The 25,135-nt window shown below is 39.7% G+C and overlaps 1 long non-coding RNA gene across 1 annotated transcript in view; it reads left to right on the top strand.

The window, feature by feature from the left end:
* Positions 1-627: 627 nt before the first annotated feature.
* LOC311095709 overlaps positions 628-25,135 on the top strand; it is a 30,632-nt gene continuing 6,124 nt past the window's right edge. Inside the window, exons 1-2 of the long non-coding RNA XR_014608889.1 lie at positions 628-1,006; positions 7,463-8,308. This is a non-coding gene — a long non-coding RNA (uncharacterized lncRNA). The remainder of the gene's footprint in view (positions 1,007-7,462; positions 8,309-25,135) is intronic.

The following is a 25,135-nucleotide window of genomic DNA, read 5'->3' as shown; positions in this document are numbered from 1 at the left end:
TGGCATTTCAATAGCCAGATGTATTCAAAAGTTATTAGCCTTTTTGGAAATTTTGTTATAACTTTTGACCACTAGGTGGCGCTGTCTTGAAATATTTTGGTTGCCTTCAGGGGATGGTGCTGATGACACAATCTGAGTTTCGTAATATTACACCAATGCATTTGTTTAGTATAGCATTTTATTTCACAAAACTGTATTGAAGTCAATGGGAATTTCATATTTTGTTCAATTATAGCGCCACCAAGAGGCTCAGTCCCACAATTTTTTTTACGTGTCCTCAGAGTGAGCCCATACATATGTGTGTCAATTTTGGTGAAAATATCTCAATTCGCTTCGGAGTTATAGACATTTATATGAAAAAACACGAAAAAAATGACTGACACATGACTTTGATTGGAAATTAGTACCCCTAAACATCAATATTTTCGCATTTGGGCATTGGCGTATAGCTATCGACCTATGTTTCCAAACTTCTGACGGTGGTTTCGTCTCGATCGGACTAGCGGTTTCAAAGATATAGCCAAATGTTTTTTAAGCACTAAATCACAACGCTACACAAACCGTAAGGCGAAACCTAGCATGTTTGGTATCGTAGGACTCGGCAACGATTCAGGAGTCTACAAAGATGAGTTTCGTGAAAATAAGTCGACCACACCCAAAGTTATAAGCATTTGAAAAAAAAAATTCACCACTAGGTGGCGCTGTTTCGAAACTTCTCAGGCTCATTCAGGGCATCGTGCTGATGACCCATACCACGTTTCGTAACAATCCGTTCATGCGTTCATAAAATACAGAATTTTAGCACAAAATTCAAAATGGCCGACAGCCAAAATGACCGATATGGCAAAATTGGATATCAGTCGACTCGGCATGTTGCCCTGAATCTAACGAGACCAATTGTATGATTTTTGGACAAACTGTTCAGAAGTTATAAGCAAAAATAGCCATTTTTCATATCTCCGGACCAGTAGGTGGCGCTGCGCCGAAACACAGCATGTAGCCTCAGGTCATGCTTGTGAGTACAAGTACCAAGTTTGGTCTGAATACGATAAACCGTTGCGGAGATACGGCCTTACGACTGTTTTTGCTAGCGCTACGTAAAATGTATTCGTGCGTTTATCGAAAACGGTTTGACGAATCCATTTGAATTCCATAACTTTTTGTCAGCACTACCTGAAGATGATCTGGTTCAATTTTCGTGCAAATCGGACAAACCGTCTAGGACGAGTTCGAAAAAGTAGCTTTTTTTGAAAATTCAAGATGGTGGCCATATTTTTATGACGGCAAATGACGTCATAGGGTGCAATCGAATCGCCATGAGCTCAGGAATCAGAGGAAAAAAGAATTTCGCTGATTGGCCTTACGGTTCAAATGTTATTAGCAAAATAAAAGTGAAACTTTGGACAGGTGGTGGCGCTAGAGGGAATGACTTAGAAACACCAAAATTGGTGTATTTAATGTTGAGACGGTCCTCTATCAGAATGTCAAACCAAAACAACTTTCCCGCAATCGGTTCTATGGGCTGCCATAGACTCCCATGGCGGAAGAAGAAGAAGAAGAAGAATAAATATAGCTGCAAGCAGCAATTACCGGGGCCAAGCACAATCAGATGACAAGACATGCCAACATTGCTGAAAGTGTCAGACCAATGAGCAATTAAAGACATTAAAGAGGATTTTAGGAAAAATGCCTGAAAAATCATAGAAACAGTGAAGAAAAATATGATTTAATGGACTATCACTTTCGACCAATAGGTGGCGCAGTTACAAAACTGATGTGATGTGGTCAGAGTGAAGTGACAATGACACATACAAAGTTTGGTGTTAATATGTCAAGGCATTGCAGAGATAAAGCCTGAATAGTCATTTTGGCATCATGCCTCAGCTTTGCTGCTGTGCTATACGAAAACGGTTTCATCAATCGACATGAAATCCATAACTTTTTGTCGGCACAGTCTGGAGATGATACGATTCGATTTTGGTGAAAATCGGACAAACTGTCTAGGAGGAGTTCGAAAAAGTAGGTTTTGAATGAAAATCAAGATGGCGGACAGGAAGTTTGGCCAAATAAGGAAAACTTGGTATCTATGTTCTCGGCTTGACCCAAGGAATCTATTAAGAACCGTGGAATTTCAATAGCCAGATTTATTCAAAAGTTATTAGCCTTTTTGGAAATTTTGTTATAACTTTTGACCACTAGGTGGCGCTGTCTTGAAATATTTTGGTTGCCTTCAGGGGATGGTGCTGATGACACAATCTGAGTTTCGTAATATTACACCAATGCATTTGTTTAGTATAGCATTTTATTTCACAAAACTGTATTGAAGTCAATGGGAATTTCATATTTTGTTCAATTATAGCGCCACCAAGAGGCTCAGTCCCACAATTTTTTTTACGTGTCCTCAGAGTGAGCCCATACATATGTGTGTCAATTTTGGTGAAAATATCTCAATTCGCTTCGGAGTTATAGACATTTATATGAAAAAACACGAAAAAAATGACTGACACATGACTTTGATTGGAAATTAGTACCCCTAAACATCAATATTTTCGCATTTGGGCATTGGCGTATAGCTATCGACCTATGTTTCCAAACTTCTGACGGTGGTTTCGTTTCGATCGGACTAGCGGTTTCAAAGATATAGCCAAATGTTTTTTAAGCACTAAATCACAACGCTACACAAACCGTAAGGCGAAACCTAGCATGTTTGGTATCGTAGGACTCGGCAACGATTCAGGAGTCTAAAAAGATGAGTTTCGTGAAAATAAGTCGACCACACCCAAAGTTATAAGCATTTGAAAAAAAAAATTCACCACTAGGTGGCGCTGTTTCGAAACTTCTCAGGCTCATTCAGGGCATTGTGCTGATGACCCATACCACGTTTCGTAACAATCCGTTCATGCGTTCATAAAATACAGAATTTTAGCACAAAATTCAAAATGGCCGACAGCCAAAATGACCGATATGGTCAAATTGGATATCAGTCGACTCGGCATGTTGCCCTGAATCTAACGAGACCAATTTTATGATTTTTGGACAAACTGTTCAGAAGTTATAAGCAAAAATAGCCATTTTTCATATCTCCGGACCAGTAGGTGGCGCTGCGCCGAAACACAGCATGTAGCCTCAGGTCATGCTTGTGAGTACAAGTACCAAGTTTGGTCTGAATACGATAAACCGTTGCGGAGATACGGCCTTACGACTGTTTTTGCTAGCGCTACGTAAAATGTATTTGTGCGTTTATCGAAAACGGTTTGACGAATCCATTTGAATTCCATAACTTTTTGTCAGCACTACCTGAAGATGATCTGGTTCAATTTTCGTGCAAATCGGACAAACCGTCTAGGACGAGTTCGAAAAAGTAGCTTTTTTTGAAAATTCAAGATGGCGGCCATATTTTTATGACGGAAAATGACGTCATAGGGTGCAATCGAATCGCCATGAGCTCAGGAATCAGAGGAAAAAATAATTTTGTTGATTGGCCTTACGGTTCAAAAGTTATTAGCAAAGTAAAAGTGAAACTTTGGACAGGTGGTGGCGCTAGAGGGAATGACTTAGAAACACCAAAATTGGTGTATTTAATGTTGGGACTGTCCTCTATCAGAATGTCAAACCAAAACAACTTTCCCGCAATCGGTTCTATGGGCTGCCATAGACTCCCAGAGCGGAAGAATAATAATAATAATAATAAATATAGCTGCAAGCAGCAATTATCGGGGCCAAGCGCAAGCAGACGACAGGATATGCCAACATGGCTGAAGGTGTCAGACCAACTGCAACAATGAGCAATTAAATACATTTAAAGAGGATTTTAGGCGAAATGGCTGAAAAATCATATAAAAAGTCATTCGAAATATGATTTAATGGATTATCACTTTCGACCAATCTGTGGCGCAGTTACAAAACTGATGTGATGTGGTCAGAGTGAAGTGACAATGACACATACAAAGTTTGGTGTCAATATGTCAAGGCATTGCAGAGATAAAGCCTGAATAGTGCTTTTAGCATCATGCCTCAACTTTGCTGCTACGCTATACGAAAACGGTTTCGTCTATAGACACGAAATCCATAACTTTTAGTCAGCACAGTCTGGAGATGATACGATTCGATTTTGGTGAAAATCGGACAAACGGTCTAGGAGGAGTTCGAAAAAGTAGGTTTTGACTGAAAATCAAGATGGCGGACAGGAAGCTAGGCCAAATAAGGAAACCTTGGTATCTATGTTCTCGTCTTGACCCAAGGAATCTATTAAGACCAGTTGCATTACAATAGGCCAACTTATTCAAAAGTTATTAGCAGTTTTGTAAATTTTGTTATAACTTTTGACCACTAGGTGGCACTGTCTCGAAATATTTTGGGTACCTTCAGGGGATGGTGCTGATGGCACATTTTGAGTTTCGTAATATTACACCAATGCATTTGTTTAGTATAGCATTTTATTTCACAAAACTGCATTGAAGTCAATGGGAATTTCATGTTTTGTTCTATTATAGCGCCACCAAGAGGCTGAGTCCCACCATCTTTTTTACATGTCCTCAGAGTGAGCTCATACATATGTGTGTCGATTTTGGTGAAAATATCTCAATTCGCTTCGGAGTTATAGACATTTATATGAAAAAACATGTAAAAAATGACTGACACATGACTTTGTTTGGAATTTACTACCCCTAAACATCAATATTTTCGCATTTGGGCATTGGCGTATAGCTATCGACCTATGTTTCCAAACTTCTGACGGTGGTTTCATCTCGATCGGACTAGCGGTTTCAAAGATGTAGCCAAATGTTTTTTAAGCGCTAAATCACAACGCTACACAAACCGTAAGGCGAAACCTAGCATGTTTGGTATCATAGGACTCGGCAACGATTCAGGAGTCTAAAAAGATGAGTTTCGTGAAAATAAGTCGACCACACCCAAAGTTATAAGCATTTGAAAAAAAAAATTCACCACTAGGTGGCGCTGTTTCGAAACTTCTCAGGCTCATTCAGGGCATTGTGCTGATGACCCATACCACGTTTCGTAACAATCTGTTCATGCGTTCTTAAAATACAGCATTTTAGCACAAAATTCAAAATGGCCGACAGTCAAAATGGCCGATATGGTAATATTGGATATCAGTCGACTCGGCATGTTACCCTGAATCTAACGAGACCAATTGTATGATTTTTGGACAAACTGTTCAGAAGTTATAAGCAAAAATAGCCATTTTTCATATCTCCGGACCAGTAGGTGGCGCTGCGCCGAAACACAGCATGTAGCCTCAGGTCATGCTTGTGATGACATGTACCAAGTTTGGTCTGAATCCGATAAAGCGTTGCGGAGATACGGCCTTACATCTGTTTTCGCAAGCGCTACGTAAAATGTATTCGTGGGTTTATCGAAAACTGTTAAGCGAATCAACTTGAATTCCATAACTTTTTGTCAGCATGGTCTGTAGATGATCTGGTTCAATTTTCGTGCAAATCGGACAAACCGTCTAGGACGAGTTCGAAAAAGTAGCTTTTTAGATAAATTCAAAATGGCGGCCATATTGTTATGACAGAAATGATGTCATAGGGTGCAATCGAATTGGCATGAGCTCAGGAATCAGAGAGAAAAATAATTTTGTTGATTGGCCTTACGGTTCAAAAGTTATTAGCAAAATAAAAGTGAAACTTTGGACAGGTGGTGGCGCTAGAGGGAATGACTTAGACACACCAAAATTGGTGTATTTAATGTTGGGACTGTCCTCTATCAGAATGTCAAACCAAAACAACTTTCCCGCATTCGGTTCTATGGGCTGCCATAGACTCCCAGTTGGAAGAAGGAAGAATAATAATAATAAGAACAGGAACAGATACAATAGGTGCCTACGCACCTTCGGTGCTTGGCCCCTAATAATAATAATAAATATAGCTGCAAGCAGCAATTACCGGGGCCAAGCAGAATAAGACGACAAGACATGCCAACATGTCTGAAAGTGTCAGACCAACTGCAACAATGAGCAATTAAAGACATTTAAAGAGGATTTTAGGCGAAATGGCTGAAAAATCATGTAAAAAGTGATTCAAAATATGATTTAATGGATTGTCACTTTTGACCAAAAGGTGGCGCTGTTACGAAATTGATGTGGTGTGGTCAGAGTAAGGAGACAGTGACACATACAAAGTTTTGTGTCAATATGTCGAGGCATTGCAGATATAAAGCCTGAATAGTCATTTTGGCATCATGCCTCAACTTTGCTGCTGTGCTATACGAAAACGGTTTCATCAATCGACACGAAATCCATAACTTTTTGTCGGCACAGTCTGGAGATGATACGATTCGATTTTGGTGAAAATCGGACAAACGGTCTAGGAGGAGTTCGAAAAAGTAGGTTTTGAATGAAAATCAAGATGGCGGACAGGAAGTTTGGCCAAATAAGGAAAACTTGGTATCTATGTTCTCGGCTTGACCCAAGGAATCTATTAAGACCCGTGCCATTTCAATAGCCAGATTTATTCAAAAGTTATTATCCTTTTTGGAAATTTTGTTATAACTTTTGACCACTAGGTGGCGCTGTCTTGAAATATTTTGGTTGCCTTCAGGGGATGGTGCTGATGACACAATCTGAGTTTCGTAATATTACACCAATGCATTTGTTTAGTATAGCATTTTATTTCACAAAACTGTATTGAAGTCAATGGGAATTTCATATTTTGTTCAATTATAGCGCCACCAAGAGGCTCAGTCCCACAATTTTTTTTACGTGTCCTCAGAGTGAGCCCATACATATGTGTGTCAATTTTGGTGAAAATATCTCAATTCGCTTCGGAGTTATAGACATTTATATGAATAAACATGAAAAAAATGACTGACACATGACTTTGATTGGAAATTAGTACCCCTAAACATCAATATTTTCGCATTTGGGCATTGGCGTATAGCTATCGACCTATGTTTCCAAACTTCTGACGGTGGTTTCGTCTCGATCGGACTAGCGGTTTCAAAGATATAGCCAAATGTTTTTTAAGCGCTAAATCACAACGCTACACAAACCGTAAGGCAAAACCTAGCATGTTTGGTATCGTAGGACTCGGCAACGATTCAGGAGTCTAAAAAGATGAGTTTCGTGAAAATAAGTCGATCACACCCAAAGTTATAAGCATTTAAAAAAAAAAAATTACCACTAGGTGGCGCTGTTTCGAAACTTCTCACGCTCCTTCAGGACATTGTGCTGATGACCCATACCAAGTTTCATAAAAATCCGTTCATGCGTTCTTAAAATACAGCATTTTAGCACAAAATTCAAAATGGCCGACAGTCAAAATGGCCGATATGTTAAAATTGGATATCAGTCAACTCGGCATGTCGCCCTGAATCTAACGAGACCAATTTTATGATTTTTGGACAAACCATTCAGAAGTTATAAGCAAAAATAGCCATTTTTCATATCTCCGGACCAGTAGGTGGCGCTGCGCCAAAACGCAGCATGTTGCCTCAGGTCATGCTTGTGAGTACATGTACCAAGTTTGGTCTGAATACGATAAACCGTTGCGGAGATACAGCCTTACAACTGTTTTTCCTAGCGCTACGTAAAATTTGTTTGTGCGTTTATTGAAAATGGTTAAGCGAATCAACTTGAATTCCATAACTTTTGGTCAGCACGGCCTGAAGATGATCTGGTTCAATTTTCATGCAAATCGGACAAACCGTCTAGGACGAGTTCGAAAAAGTAGGTTTTTCGAAAACTTCAAAATGGCAGCCATATTTTTATGACGGAAAATGACTTCATAGGGTGCAATCGAATCGTCATGAGCTCAGGAATAAGAGTAAAAAAGGATTTTACTGATTGGCCTTACGGTTCAAAAGTTATTAGCAAAATGAAAGTGAAATTTTGGACAGGTGGTGGCGCTAGAGGGAATGACTTAGAAACACCAAAATTGGTGTATTTAATGTTGGCACTGTCCTCTATCAGAATGTCAAATCAAAACAACTTTCCCGCAATCGGCTCTATGGGCTGCCATAGACGCCAAGTCGGAAGAAAAAGAAGAATAATAATAAGAACGGGAACAGATACAATAGGTGCCTCCGCACCTTCGGTGCTTGGCCCCTAAATATAGCTGCAAGCAGCAATTACCGGGGCCAAGCAGAATAAGACGACAAGACATGCCAACATGTCTGAAAGTGTCAGACCAACTGCAACAATGAGCAATTAAAGACATTTAAAGAGGATTTTAGGCGAAATGGCTGAAAAATCATGTAAAAAGTGATTCAAAATATGATTTAATGGATTGTCACTTTTGACCAAAAGGTGGCGCTGTTACGAAATTGATGTGGTGTGGTCAGAGTAAGGAGACAGTGACACATACAAAGTTTTGTGTCAATATGTCGAGGCATTGCAGATATAAAGCCTGAATAGTCATTTTGGCATCATGCCTCAACTTTGCTGCTGTGCTATACGAAAACGGTTTCATCAATCGACACGAAATCCATAACTTTTTGTCGGCACAGTCTGGAGATGATACGATTCGATTTTGGTGAAAATCGGACAAACGGTCTAGGAGGAGTTAGAAAAAGTAGGTTTTGAATGAAAATCAAGATGGCGGACAGGAAGTTTGGCCAAATAAGGAAAACTTGGTATCTATGTTCTCGGCTTGACCCAAGGAATCTATTAAGACCCGTGGCATTTCAATAGCCAGATTTATTCAAAAGTTATTAGCCTTTTTGGAAATTTTGTTATAACTTTTGACCACTAGGTGGCGCTGTCTTGAAATATTTTGGTTGCCTTCAGGGGATGGTGCTGATGACACAATCTGAGTTTCGTAATATTACACCAATGCATTTGTTTAGTATAGCATTTTATTTCACAAAACTGTATTGAAGTCAATGGGAATTTCATATTTTGTTCAATTATAGCGCCACCAAGAGGCTCAGTCCCACAATTTTTTTTACGTGTCCTCAGAGTGAGCCCATACATATGTGTGTCAATTTTGGTGAAAATATCTCAATTCGCTTCGGAGTTATAGACATTTATATGAAAAAACACGAAAAAAATGACTGACACATGACTTTGATTGGAAATTAGTACCCCTAAACATCAATATTTTCGCATTTGGGCATTGGCGTATAGCTATCGACCTATGTTTCCAAACTTCTGACGGTGGTTTCGTCTCGATCGGACTAGCGGTTTCAAAGATATAGCCAAATGTTTTTTAAGCGCTAAATCACAACGCTACACAAACCGTAAGGCGAAACCTAGCATGTTTGGTATCGTAGGACTCGGCAACGATTCAGGAGTCTAAAAAGATGAGTTTCGTGAAAATAAGTCGACCACACCCAAAGTTATAAGCATTTGAAAAAAAAAATTCACCACTAGGTGGCGCTGTTTCGAAACTTCTCAGGCTCATTCAGGGCATTGTGCTGATGACCCATACCACATTTCGTAACAATCCGTTCATGCGTTCATAAAATACAGAATTTTAGCACAAAATTCAAAATGGCCGACAGCCAAAATGACCGATATGGTCAAATTGGATATCAGTCGACTCGGCATGTTGCCCTGAATCTAACGAGACCAATTGTATGATTTTTGGACAAACTGTTCAGAAGTTATAAGCAAAAATAGCCATTTTTCATATCTCCGGACCAGTAGGTGGCGCTGCGCCGAAACACAGCATGTAGCCTCAGGTCATGCTTGTGAGTACAAGTACCAAGTTTGGTCTGAATACGATAAACCGTTGCGGAGATACGGCCTTACGACTGTTTTTGCTAGCGCTACGTAAAATGTATTTGTGCGTTTATTGAAAACGGTTTGACGAATCCATTTGAATTCCATAACTTTTTGTCAGCACTACCTGAAGATGATCTGGTTCAATTTTCGTGCAAATCGGACAAACCGTCTAGGACGAGTTCGAAAAAGTAGCTTTTTTTGAAAATTCAAGATGGCGGCCATATTTTTATGACGGCAAATGACGTCATAGGGTGCAATCGAATCGCCATGAGCTCAGGAATCAGAGGAAAAAAGAATTTCGCTGATTGGCCTTACGGTTCAAAAGTTATTAGCAAAATAAAAGTGAAACTTTGGACAGGTGGTGGCGCTAGAGGGAATGACTTAGAAACACCAAAATTGGTGTATTTAATGTTGAGACGGTCCTCTATCAGAATGTCAAACCAAAACAACTTTCCCGCAATCGGTTCTATGGGCTGCCATAGACTCCCATGGCGGAAGAATAATAATAATAATAAATATAGCTGCAAGCAGCAATTACCGGGGCCAAGCAGAATAAGACGACAAGACATGCCAACATGTCTGAAAGTGTCAGACCAACTGCAACAATGAGCAATTAAAGACATTTAAAGAGGATTTTAGGCGAAATGGCTGAAAAATCATGTAAAAAGTGATTCAAAATATGATTTAATGGATTGTCACTTTTGACCAAAAGGTGGCGCTGTTACGAAATTGATGTGGTGTGGTCAGAGTAAGGAGACAGTGACACATACAAAGTTTTGTGTCAATATGTCGAGGCATTGCAGATATAAAGCCTGAATAGTCATTTTGGCATCATGCCTCAACTTTGCTGCTGTGCTATACGAAAACGGTTTCATCAATCGACACGAAATCCATAACTTTTTGTCGGCACAGTCTGGAGATGATACGATTCGATTTTGGTGAAAATCGGACAAACGGTCTAGGAGGAGTTCGAAAAAGTAGGTTTTGAATGAAAATCAAGATGGCGGACAGGAAGTTTGGCCAAATAAGGAAAACTTGGTATCTATGTTCTCGGCTTGACCCAAGGAATCTATTAAGACCCGTGGCATTTCAATAGCCAGATTTATTCAAAAGTTATTAGCCTTTTTGGAAATTTTGTTATAACTTTTGACCACTAGGTGGCACTGTCTTGAAATATTTTGGTTGCCTTCAGGGGATGGTGCTGATGACACAATCTGAGTTTCGTAATATTACACCAATGCATTTGTTTAGTATAGCATTTTATTTCACAAAACTGTATTGAAGTCAATGGGAATTTCATATTTTGTTCAATTATAGCGCCACCAAGAGGCTCAGTCCCACAATTTTTTTTACGTGTCCTCAGAGTGAGCCCATACATATGTGTGTCAATTTTGGTGAAAATATCTCAATTCGCTTCGGAGTTATAGACATTTATATGAAAAAACACGAAAAAAATGACTGACACATGACTTTGATTGGAAATTAGTACCCCTAAACATCAATATTTTTGCATTTGGGCATTGGCGTATAGCTATCGACCTATGTTTCCAAACTTCTGACGGTGGTTTCGTCTCGATCGGACTAGCGGTTTCAAAGATATAGCCAAATGTTTTTTAAGCGCTAAATCACAACGCTACACAAAACGTAAGGCAAAACCTAGCATGTTTGGTATCGTAGGACTCGGCAACGATTCAGGAGTCTAAAAAGATGAGTTTCGTGAAAATAAGTCGACCACACCCAAAGTTATAAGCATTTGAAAAAAAAAATTCACCACTAGGTGGCGCTGTTTCGAAACTTCTCAGGCTCATTCAGGGCATTGTGGTGATGACCCATACCACGTTTCGTAACAATCCGTTCATGCGTTCATAAAATACAGCATTTTAGCACAAAATTCAAAATGGCCGACAGCCAAAATGACCGATATGGTCAAATTGGATATCAGTCGACTCGGCATGTTGCCCTGAATCTAACGAGACCAATTGTATGATTTTTGGACAAACTGTTCAGAAGTTATAAGCAAAAATAGCCATTTTTCATATCTCCGGACCAGTAGGTGGCGCTGCGCCGAAACACAGCATGTAGCCTCAGGTCATGCTTGTGAGTACAAGTACCAAGTTTGGTCTGAGTACGATAAACCGTTGCGGAGATACGGCCTTACGACTGTTTTTGCTAGCGCTACGTAAAATGTATTTGTGCGTTTATCGAAAACGGTTTGACGAATCCATTTGAATTCCATAACTTTTTGTCAGCACTACCTGAAGATGATCTGGTTCAATTTTCGTGCAAATCGGACAAACCGTCTAGGACGAGTTCGAAAAAGTAGCTTTTTTTGAAAATTCAAGATGGCGGCCATATTTTTATGACGGCAAATGACGTCATAGGGTGCAATCGAATCGCCATGAGCTCAGGAATCAGAGGAAAAAAGAATTTCGCTGATTGGCCTTACGGTTCAAAAGTTATTAGCAAAATAAAAGTGAAACTTTGGACAGGTGGTGGCGCTAGAGGGAATGACTTAGAAACACCAAAATTGGTGTATTTAATGTTGAGACGGTCCTCTATCAGAATGTCAAACCAAAACAACTTTCCCGCAATCGGTTCTATGGGCTGCCATAGACTCCCATGGCGGAAGAATAATAATAATAATAATAATAATAATAATAAGAAACGGAACAGATACAATAGGTGCCTCCGCACCTTCGGTGCTTGGCCCCTAATAAGAAACGGAACAGATACAATAGGTGCCTCCGCACCTTCGGTGCTTGGCCCCTAATAATAAGAACGGGAACAGATACAATAGGTGCCTCCGCACCTTCGGTGCTTGGCCCCTAATAATAATAATAATAAGAAACGGAACAGATACAATAGGTGCCTCCGCACCTTCGGTGCTTGGCCCCTAAACATAGCTGCAAGCAGCAATTACCGGGGCCAAGCAGAATAAGACGACAAGACATGCCAACATGTCTGAAAGTGTCAGACCAACTGCAACAATGAGCAATTAAAGACATTTAAAGAGGATTTTAGGCGAAATGGCTGAAAAATCATGTAAAAAGTGATTCAAAATATGATTTAATGGATTGTCACTTTTGACCAAAAGGTGGCGCTGTTACGAAATTGATGTGGTGTGGTCAGAGTAAGGAGACAGTGACACATACAAAGTTTTGTGTCAATATGTCGAGGCATTGCAGATATAAAGCCTGAATAGTCATTTTGGCATCATGCCTCAACTTTGCTGCTGTGCTATACGAAAACGGTTTCATCAATCGACACGAAATCCATAACTTTTTGTCGGCACAGTCTGGAGATGATACGATTCGATTTTGGTGAAAATCGGACAAACGGTCTAGGAGGAGTTCGAAAAAGTAGGTTTTGAATGAAAATCAAGATGGCGGACAGGAAGTTTGGCCAAATAAGGAAAACTTGGTATCTATGTTCTCGGCTTGACCCAAGGAATCTATTAAGAACCGTGGAATTTCAATAGCCAGATTTATTCAAAAGTTATTAGCCTTTTTGGAAATTTTGTTATAACTTTTGACCACTAGGTGGCGCTGTCTTGAAATATTTTGGTTGCCTTCAGGGGATGGTGCTGATGACACAATCTGAGTTTCGTAATATTACACCAATGCATTTGTTTAGTATAGCATTTTATTTCACAAAACTGTATTGAAGTCAATGGGAATTTCATATTTTGTTCAATTATAGCGCCACCAAGAGGCTCAGTCCCACAATTTTTTTTACGTGTCCTCAGAGTGAGCCCATACATATGTGTGTCAATTTTGGTGAAAATATCTCAATTCGCTTCGGAGTTATAGACATTTATATGAAAAAACACGAAAAAAATGACTGACACATGACTTTGATTGGAAATTAGTACCCCTAAACATCAATATTTTCGCATTTGGGCATTGGCGTATAGCTATCGACCTATGTTTCCAAACTTCTGACGGTGGTTTCGTCTCGATCGGACTAGCGGTTTCAAAGATATAGCCAAATGTTTTTTAAGCGCTAAATCACAACGCTACACAAACCGTAAGGCGAAACCTAGCATGTTTGGTATCGTAGGACTCGGCAACGATTCAGGAGTCTAAAAAGATGAGTTTCGTGAAAATAAGTCGACCACACCCAAAGTTATAAGCATTTGAAAAAAAAAATTCACCACTAGGTGGCGCTGTTTCGAAACTTCTCAGGCTCATTCAGGGCATTGTGCTGATGACCCATACCACGTTTCGTAACAATCCGTTCATGCGTTCATAAAATACAGAATTTTAGCACAAAATTCAAAATGGCCGACAGCCAAAATGACCGATATGGTCAAATTGGATATCAGTCGACTCGGCATGTTGCCCTGAATCTAACGAGACCAATTTTATGATTTTTGGACAAACTGTTCAGAAGTTATAAGCAAAAATAGCCATTTTTCATATCTCCGGACCAGTAGGTGGCGCTGCGCCGAAACACAGCATGTAGCCTCAGGTCATGCTTGTGAGTACAAGTACCAAGTTTGGTCTGAATACGATAAACCGTTGCGGAGATACGGCCTTACGACTGTTTTTGCTAGCGCTACGTAAAATGTATTCGTGCGTTTATCGAAAACGGTTTGACGAATCCATTTGAATTCCATAACTTTTTGTCAGCACTACCTGAAGATGATCTGGTTCAATTTTCGTGCAAATCGGACAAACCGTCTAGGACGAGTTCGAAAAAGTAGCTTTTTTTGAAAATTCAAGATGACGGCCATATTTTTATGACGGAAAATGACGTCATAGGGTGCAATCGAATCGCCATGAGCTCAGGAATCAGAGGAAAAAATAATTTTGTTGATTGGCCTTACGGTTCAAAAGTTATTAGCAAAGTAAAAGTGAAACTTTGGACAGGTGGTGGCGCTAGAGGGAATGACTTAGAAACACCAAAATTGGTGTATTTAATGTTGGGACTGTCCTCTATCAGAATGTCAAACCAAAACAACTTTCCCGCAATCGGTTCTATGGGCTGCCATAGACTCCCAGAGCGGAAGAATAATAATAATAATAATAATAATAAATATAGCTGCAAGCAGCAATTATCGGGGCCAAGCGCAAGCAGACGACAGGATATGCCAACATGGCTGAAGGTGTCAGACCAACTGCAACAATGAGCAATTAAATACATTTAAAGAGGATTTTAGGCGAAATGGCTGAAAAATCATATAAAAAGTCATTCGAAATATGATTTAATGGATTATCACTTTCGACCAATCTGTGGCGCAGTTACAAAACTGATGTGATGTGGTCAGAGTGAAGTGACAATGACACATACAAAGTTTGGTGTCAATATGTCAAGGCATTGCAGAGATAAAGCCTGAATAGTGCTTTTAGCATCATGCCTCAACTTTGCTGCTACGCTATACGAAAACGGTTTCGTCTATAGACACGAAATCCATAACTTTTAGTCAGCACAGTCTGGAGATGATACGATTCGATTTTGGTGAAAATCGGACAAACGGTCTAGGAGGAGTTCGAAAAAGTAGGTTTTGACTGAAAATCAAGATGGCGGACAGGAAGCTAGGCCAAATAAGGAAACCTTGGTATCTATGTTCTCGTCTTGACCCAAGGAATCTATTAAGACCAGTTGCATTACAATAGGCCAACTTATTCAAAAGTTATTAGCAGTTTTGTAAATTTTGTTATAACTTTTGACCACTAGGTGGCACTGTCTCGAAATATTTTGGGTACCTTCAGGGGATGGTGCTGATGGCACATTTTGAGTTTCGTAATATTACACCAATGCATTTGTTTAGTATAGCATTTTATTTCACAAAACTGCATTGAAGTCAATGGGAATTTCATGTTTTGTTCTATTATAGCGCCACCAAGAGGCTGAGTCCCACCATCTTTTTTACATGTCCTCAGAGTGAGCTCATACATATGTGTGTCGATTTTGGTGAAAATATCTCAATTCGCTTCGGAGTTATAGACATTTATATGAAAAAACATGTAAAAAATGACTGACACATGACTTTGTTTGGAATTTACTACCCCTAAACATCAATATTTTCGCATTTGGGCATTGGCGTTTAGCTATCGACCTATGTTTCCAAACTTCTGACGGTGGTTTCATCTCGATCGGACTAGCGGTTTCAAAGATATAGCCAAATGTTTTTTAAGCGCTAAATCACAACGCTACACAAACCGTAAGGCGAAACCTAGCATGTTTGGTATCATAGGACTCGGCAACGATTCAGGAGTCTAAAAAGATGAGTTTCGTGAAAATAAGTCGACCACACCCAAAGTTATAAGCATTTGAAAAAAAAAATTCACCACTAGGTGGCGCTGTTTCGAAACTTCTCAGGCTCATTCAGGGCATTGTGCTGATGACCCATACCACGTTTCGTAACAATCTGTTCATGCGTTCTTAAAATACAGCATTTTAGCACAAAATTCAAAATGGCCGACAGTCAAAATGGCCGATATGGTAATATTGGATATCAGTCGACTCGGCATGTTACCCTGAATCTAACGAGACCAATTGTATGATTTTTGGACAAACTGTTCAGAAGTTATAAGCAAAAATAGCCATTTTTCATATCTCCGGACCAGTAGGTGGCGCTGCGCCGAAACACAGCATGTAGCCTCAGGTCATGCTTGTGATGACATGTACCAAGTTTGGTCTGAATCCGATAAAGCGTTGCGGAGATACGGCCTTACATCTGTTTTCGCAAGCGCTACGTAAAATGTATTCGTGGGTTTATCGAAAACTGTTAAGCGAATCAACTTGAATTCCATAACTTTTTGTCAGCATGGTCTGTAGATGATCTGGTTCAATTTTCGTGCAAATCGGACAAACCGTCTAGGACGAGTTCGAAAAAGTAGCTTTTTAGATAAATTCAAAATGGCGGCCATATTGTTATGACAGAAATGATGTCATAGGGTGCAATCGAATTGGCATGAGCTCAGGAATCAGAGAGAAAAATAATTTTGTTGATTGGCCTTACGGTTCAAAAGTTATTAGCAAAATAAAAGTGAAACTTTGGACAGGTGGTGGCGCTAGAGGGAATGACTTAGACACACCAAAATTGGTGTATTTAATGTTGGGACTGTCCTCTATCAGAATGTCAAACCAAAACAACTTTCCCGCATTCGGTTCTATGGGCTGCCATAGACTCCCAGTTGGAAGAAGGAAGAATAATAATAATAAGAACAGGAACAGATACAATAGGTGCCTACGCACCTTCGGTGCTTGGCCCCTAATAATAAGAAACGGAACAGATACAATAGGTGCCTCCGCACCTTCGGTGCTTGGCCCCTAAATATAGCTGCAAGCAGCAATTACCGGGGCCAAGCAGAATAAGACGACAAGACATGCCAACATGTCTGAAAGTGTCAGACCAACTGCAACAATGAGCAATTAAAGACATTTAAAGAGGATTTTAGGCGAAATGGCTGAAAAATCATGTAAAAAGTGATTCAAAATATGATTTAATGGATTGTCACTTTTGACCAAAAGGTGGCGCTGTTACGAAATTGATGTGGTGTGGTCAGAGTAAGGAGACAGTGACACATACAAAGTTTTGTGTCAATATGTCGAGGCATTGCAGATATAAAGCCTGAATAGTCATTTTGGCATCATGCCTCAACTTTGCTGCTGTGCTATACAAAAACGGTTTCATCAATCGACACGAAATCCATAACTTTTTGTCGGCACAGTCTGGAGATGATACGATTCGATTTTGGTGAAAATCGGACAAACGGTCTAGGAGGAGTTAGAAAAAGTAGGTTTTGAATGAAAATCAAGATGGCGGACAGGAAGTTTGGCCAAATAAGGAAAACTTGGTATCTATGTTCTCGGCTTGACCCAAGGAATCTATTAAGACCTGTGGCATTTCAATAGCCAGATTTATTCAAAAGTTATTAGCCTTTTTGGAAATTTTGTTATAACTTTTGACCACTAGGTGGCGCTGTCTTGAAATATTTTGGTTGCCTTCAGGGGATGGTGCTGATGACACAATCTGAGTTTCGTAATATTACACCAATGCATTTGTTTAGTATAGCATTTTATTTCACAAAACTGTATTGAAGTCAATGGGAATTTCATATTTTGTTCAATTATAGCGCCACCAAGAGGCTCAGTCCCACAATTTTTTTTACGTGTCCTCAGAGTGAGCCCATACATATGTGTGTCAATTTTGGTGAAAATATCTCAATTCGCTTCGGAGTTATAGACATTTATATGAAAAAACACGAAAAAAATGACTGACACATGACTTTGATTGGAAATTAGTACCCCTAAACATCAATATTTTCGCATTTGGGCATTGGCGTATAGCTATCGACCTATGTTTCCAAACTTCTGACGGTGGTTTCGTCTCGATCGGACTAGCGGTTTCAAAGATATAGCCAAATGTTTTTTAAGCGCTAAATCACAACGCTACACAAACCGTAAGGCAAAACCTAGCATGTTTGGTATCGTAGGACTCGGCAACGATTCAGGAGTCTAAAAAGATGAGTTTCGTGAAAATAAGTCGACCACACCCAAAGTTATAAGCATTTGAAAAAAAAAATTCACCACTAGGTGGCGCTGTTTCGAAACTTCTCAGGCTCATTCAGGGCATTGTGCTGATGACCCATACCACATTTCGTAACAATCCGTTCATGCGTTCATAAAATACAGAATTTTAGCACAAAATTCAAAATGGCCGACAGCCAAAATGACCGATATGGTCAAATTGGATATCAGTCGACTCGGCATGTTGCCCTGAATCTAACGAGACCAATTGTATGATTTTTGGACAAACTGTTCAGAAGTTATAAGCAAAAATAGCCATTTTTCATATCTCCGGACCAGTAGGTGGCGCTGCGCCGAAACACAGCATGTAGCCTCAGGTCATGCTTGTGAGTACAAGTACCAAGTTTGGTCTGAATACGATAAACCGTTGCGGAGATACGGCCTTACGACTGTTTTTGCTAGCGCTACGTAAAATGTATTTGTGCGTTTATTGAAAACGGTTTGACGAATCCATTTGAATTCCATAACTTTTTGTCAGCACTACCTGAAGATGATCTGGTTCAATTTTCGTGCAAATCGGACAAACCGTCTAGGACGAGTTCGAAAAAGTAGCTTTTTTTGAAAATTCAAGATGGCGGCCATATTTTTATGACGGCAAATGACGTCATAGGGTGCAATCGAATCGCCATGAGCTCAGGAATCAGAGGAAAAAAGAATTTCGCTGATTGGCCTTACGGTTCAAAAGTTATTAGCAAAATAAAAGTGAAACTTTGGACAGGTGGTGGCGCTAGAGGGAATGACTTAGAAACACCAAAATTGGTGTATTTAATGTTGAGACGGTCCTCTATCAGAATGTCAAACCAAAACAACTTTCCCGCAATCGGTTCTATGGGCTGCCATAGACTCCCATGGCGGAAGAATAATAATAATAAATATAGCTGCAAGCAGCCATTACCGGGGCCAAGCAGAATAAGACGACAAGACATGCCAACATGTCTGAAAGTGTCAGACCAACTGCAACAATGAGCAATTAAAGACATTTAAAGAGGATTTTAGGCGAAATGGCTGAAAAATCATGTAAAAAGTGATTCAAAATATGATTTAATGGATTGTCACTTTTGACCAAAAGGTGGCGCTGTTACGAAATTGATGTGGTGTGGTCAGAGTAAGGAGACAGTGACACATACAAAGTTTTGTGTCAATATGTCGAGGCATTGCAGATATAAAGCCTGAATAGTCATTTTGGCATCATGCCTCAACTTTGCTGCTGTGCTATACGAAAACGGTTTCATCAATCGACACGAAATCCATAACTTTTTGTCGGCACAGTCTGGAGATGATACGATTCGATTTTGGTGAAAATCGGACAAACGGTCTAGGAGGAGTTCGAAAAAGTAGGTTTTGAATGAAAATCAAGATGGCGGACAGGAAGTTTGGCCAAATAAGGAAAACTTGGTATCTATGTTCTCGGCTTGACCCAAGGAATCTATTAAGACCCGTGGCATTTCAATAGCCAGATTTATTCAAAAGTTATTAGCCTTTTTGGAAATTTTGTTATAACTTTTGACCACTAGGTGGCGCTGTCTTGAAATATTTTGGTTGCCTTCAGGGGATGGTGCTGATGACACAATCTGAGTTTCGTAATATTACACCAATGCATTTGTTTAGTATAGCATTTTATTTCACAAAACTGTATTGAAGTCAATGGGAATTTCATATTTTGTTCAATTATAGCGCCACCAAGAGGCTCAGTCCCACAATTTTTTTTACGTGTCCTCAGAGTGAGCCCATACATATGTGTGTCAATTTTGGTGAAAATATCTCAATTCGCTTCGGAGTTATAGACATTTATATGAAAAAACACGAAAAAAATGACTGACACATGACTTTGATTGGAAATTAGTACCCCTAAACATCAATATTTTCGCATTTGGGCATTGGCGAATAGCTATCGACCTATGTTTCCAAACTTCTGACGGTGGTTTCGTCTCGATCGGACTAGCGGTTTCAAAGATATAGCCAAATGTTTTTTAAGCGCTAAATCACAACGCTACACAAACCGTAAGGCGAAACCTAGCATGTTTGGTATCGTAGGACTCGGCAACGATTCAGGAGTCTAAAAAGATGAGTTTCGTGAAAATAAGTCGACCACACCCAAAGTTATAAGCATTTGAAAAAAAAAATTCACCACTAGGTGGCGCTGTTTCGAAACTTCTCAGGCTCATTCAGGGCATTGTGCTGATGACCCATACCACATTTCGTAACAATCCGTTCATGCGTTCATAAAATACAGAATTTTAGCACAAAATTCAAAATGGCCGACAGCCAAAATGACCGATATGGTCAAATTGGATATCAGTCGACTCGGCATGTTGCCCTGAATCTAACGAGACCAATTGTATGATTTTTGGACAAACTGTTCAGAAGTTATAAGCAAAAATAGCCATTTTTCATATCTCCGGACCAGTAGGTGGCGCTGCGCCGAAACACAGCATGTAGCCTCAGGTCATGCTTGTGAGTACAAGTACCAAGTTTGGTCTGAATACGATAAACCGTTGCGGAGATACGGCCTTACGACTGTTTTTGCTAGCGCTACGTAAAATGTATTTGTGCGTTTATTGAAAACGGTTTGACGAATCCATTTGAATTCCATAACTTTTTGTCAGCACTACCTGAAGATGATCTGGTTCAATTTTCGTGCAAATCGGACAAACCGTCTAGGACGAGTTCGAAAAAGTAGCTTTTTTTGAAAATTCAAGATGGCGGCCATATTTTTATGACGGCAAATGACGTCATAGGGTGCAATCGAATCGCCATGAGCTCAGGAATCAGAGGAAAAAAGAATTTCGCTGATTGGCCTTACGGTTCAAAAGTTATTAGCAAAATAAAAGTGAAACTTTGGACAGGTGGTGGCGCTAGAGGGAATGACTTAGAAACACCAAAATTGGTGTATTTAATGTTGAGACGGTCCTCTATCAGAATGTCAAACCAAAACAACTTTCCCGCAATCGGTTCTATGGGCTGCCATAGACTCCCATGGCGGAAGAATAATAATAATAATAATAATAATAAGAAACGGAACAGATACAATAGGTGCCTCCGCACCTTCGGTGCTTGGCCCCTAATAATAATAATAAATATAGCTGCAAGCAGCAATTACCGGGGCCAAGCAGAATAAGACGACAAGACATGCCGACATGTCTGAAAGTGTCAGACCAACTGCAACAATGAGCAATTAAAGACATTTAAAGAGGATTTTAGGCGAAATGGCTGAAAAATCATGTAAAAAGTGATTCAAAATATGATTTAATGGATTGTCACTTTTGACCAAAAGGTGGCGCTGTTACGAAATTGATGTGGTGTGGTCAGAGTAAGGAGACAGTGACACATACAAAGTTTTGTGTCAATATGTCGAGGCATTGCAGATATAAAGCCTGAATAGTCATTTTGGCATCATGCCTCAACTTTGCTGCTGTGCTATACGAAAACGGTTTCATCAATCGACACGAAATCCATAACTTTTTGTCGGCACAGTCTGGAGATGATACGATTCGATTTTGGTGAAAATCGGACAAACGGTCTAGGAGGAGTTCGAAAAAGTAGGTTTTGAATGAAAATCAAGATGGCGGACAGGAAGTTTGGCCAAATAAGGAAAACTTGGTATCTATGTTCTCGGCTTGACCCAAGGAATCTATTAAGAACCGTGGAATTTCAATAGCCAGATTTATTCAAAAGTTATTAGCCTTTTTGGAAATTTTGTTATAACTTTTGACCACTAGGTGGCGCTGTCTTGAAATATTTTGGTTGCCTTCAGGGGATGGTGCTGATGACACAATCTGAGTTTCGTAATATTACACCAATGCATTTGTTTAGTATAGCATTTTATTTCACAAAACTGTATTGAAGTCAATGGGAATTTCATATTTTGTTCAATTATAGCGCCACCAAGAGGCTCAGTCCCACAATTTTTTTTACGTGTCCTCAGAGTGAGCCCATTCATATGTGTGTCAATTTTGGTGAAAATATCTCAATTCGCTTCGGAGTTATAGACATTTATATGAAAAAACACGAAAAAAATGACTGACACATGACTTTGATTGGAAATTAGTACCCCTAAACATCAATATTTTCGCATTTGGGCATTGGCGTATAGCTATCGACCTATGTTTCCAAACTTCTGACGGTGGTTTCGTCTCGATCGGACTAGCGGTTTCAAAGATATAGCCAAATGTTTTTTAAGCGCTAAATCACAACGCTACACAAACCGTAAGGCGAAACCTAGCATGTTTGGTATCGTAGGACTCGGCAACGATTCAGGAGTCTAAAAAGATGAGTTTCGTGAAAATAAGTCGACCACACCCAAAGTTATAAGCATTTGAAAAAAAAAATTCACCACTAGGTGGCGCTGTTTCGAAACTTCTCAGGCTCATTCAGGGCATTGTGCTGATGACCCATACCACGTTTCGTAACAATCCGTTCATGCGTTCATAAAATACAGAATTTTAGCACAAAATTCAAAATGGCCGACAGCCAAAATGACCGATATGGTCAAATTGGATATCAGTCGACTCGGCATGTTGCCCTGAATCTAACGAGACCAATTTTATGATTTTTGGACAAACTGTTCAGAAGTTATAAGCAAAAATAGCCATTTTTCATATCTCCGGACCAGTAGGTGGCGCTGCGCCGAAACACAGCATGTAGCCTCAGGTCATGCTTGTGAGTACAAGTACCAAGTTTGGTCTGAATACGATAAACCGTTGCGGAGATACGGCCTTACGACTGTTTTTGCTAGCGCTACGTAAAATGTATTTGTGCGTTTATCGAAAACGGTTTGACGAATCCATTTGAATTCCATAACTTTTTGTCAGCACTACCTGAAGATGATCTGGTTCAATTTTCGTGCAAATCGGACAAACCGTCTAGGACGAGTTCGAAAAAGTAGCTTTTTTTGAAAATTCAAGATGGCGGCCATATTTTTATGACGGAAAATGACGTCATAGGGTGCAATCGAATCGCCATGAGCTCAGGAATCAGAGGAAAAAATAATTTTGTTGATTGGCCTTACGGTTCAAAAGTTATTAGCAAAGTAAAAGTGAAACTTTGGACAGGTGGTGGCGCTAGAGGGAATGACTTAGAAACACCAAAATTGGTGTATTTAATGTTGGGACTGTCCTCTATCAGAATGTCAAACCAAAACAACTTTCCCGCAATCGGTTCTATGGGCTGCCATAGACTCCCAGAGCGGAAGAATAATAATAATAAATATAGCTGCAAGCAGCCATTACCGGGGCCAAGCAGAATAAGACGACAAGACATGCCAACATGTCTGAAAGTGTCAGACCAACTGCAACAATGAGCAATTAAAGACATTTAAAGAGGATTTTAGGCGAAATGGCTGAAAAATCATGTAAAAAGTGATTCAAAATATGATTTAATGGATTGTCACTTTTGACCAAAAGGTGGCGCTGTTACGAAATTGATGTGGTGTGGTCAGAGTAAGGAGACAGTGACACATACAAAGTTTTGTGTCAATATGTCGAGGCATTGCAGATATAAAGCCTGAATAGTCATTTTGGCATCATGCCTCAACTTTTCTGCTGTGCTATACGAAAACGGTTTCATCAATCGACACGAAATCCATAACTTTTTGTCGGCACAGTCTGGAGATGATACGATTCGATTTTGGTGAAAATCGGACAAACGGTCTAGGAGGAGTTTGAAAAAGTAGGTTTTGAATGAAAATCAAGATGGCGGACAGGAAGTTTGGCCAAATAAGGAAAACTTGGTATCTATGTTCTCGGCTTGACCCAAGGAATCTATTAAGACCCGTGGCATTTCAATAGCCAGATTTATTCAAAAGTTATTAGCCTTTTTGGAAATGTTGTTATAACTTTTGACCACTAGGTGGCGCTGTCTTGAAATATTTTGGTTGCCTTCAGGGGATGGTGCTGATGACACAATCTGAGTTTCGTAATATTACACCAATGCATTTGTTTAGTATAGCATTTTATTTCACAAAACTGTATTGAAGTCAATGGGAATTTCATATTTTGTTCAATTATAGCGCCACCAAGAGGCTCAGTCCCACAATTTTTTTTACGTGTCCTCAGAGTGAGCCCATACATATGTGTGTCAATTTTGGTGAAAATATCTCAATTCGCTTCGGAGTTATAGACATTTATATGAAAAAACACGAAAAAAATGACTGACACATGACTTTGATTGGAAATTAGTACCCCTAAACATCAATATTTTCGCATTTGGGCATTGGCGTATAGCTATCGACCTATGTTTCCAAACTTCTGACGGTGGTTTCGTCTCGATCGGACTAGCGGTTTCAAAGATATAGCCAAATGTTTTTTAAGCGCTAAATCACAACGCTACACAAACCGTAATGCGAAACCTAGCATGTTTGGTATCGTAGGACTCGGCAACGATTCAGGAGTCTAAAAAGATGAGTTTCGTGAAAATAAGTCGACCACACCCAAAGTTATAAGCATTTGAAAAAAAAAATTCACCACTAGGTGGCGCTGTTTCGAAACTTCTCAGGCTCATTCAGGGCATCGTGCTGATGACCCATACCACGTTTCGTAACAATCCGTTCATGCGTTCATAAAATACAGAATTTTAGCACAAAATTCAAAATGGCCGACAGCCAAAATGACCGATATGGCAAAATTGGATATCAGTCGACTCGGTATGTTGCCCTGAATCTAACGAGACCAATTGTATGATTTTTGGACAAACTGTTCAGAAGTTATAAGCAAAAATAGCCATTTTTCATATCTCCGGACCAGTAGGTGGCGCTGCGCCGAAACACAGCATGTAGCCTCAGGTCATGCTTGTGAGTACAAGTACCAAGTTTGGTCTGAATACGATAAACCGTTGCGGAGATACGGCCTTACGACTGTTTTTGCTAGCGCTACGTAAAATGTATTCGTGCGTTTATCAAAAACGGTTTGA

This window comes from Abramis brama, assembly GCF_963993115.1.
Source record: "Abramis brama genome assembly, chromosome: 14".
Classification (NCBI taxonomy): Eukaryota; Metazoa; Chordata; class Actinopteri; order Cypriniformes; family Leuciscidae; genus Abramis; species Abramis brama.
Note: the sequence above shows the minus strand (reverse complement) of the source record. Positions and strands in the feature narration are given on the sequence as shown.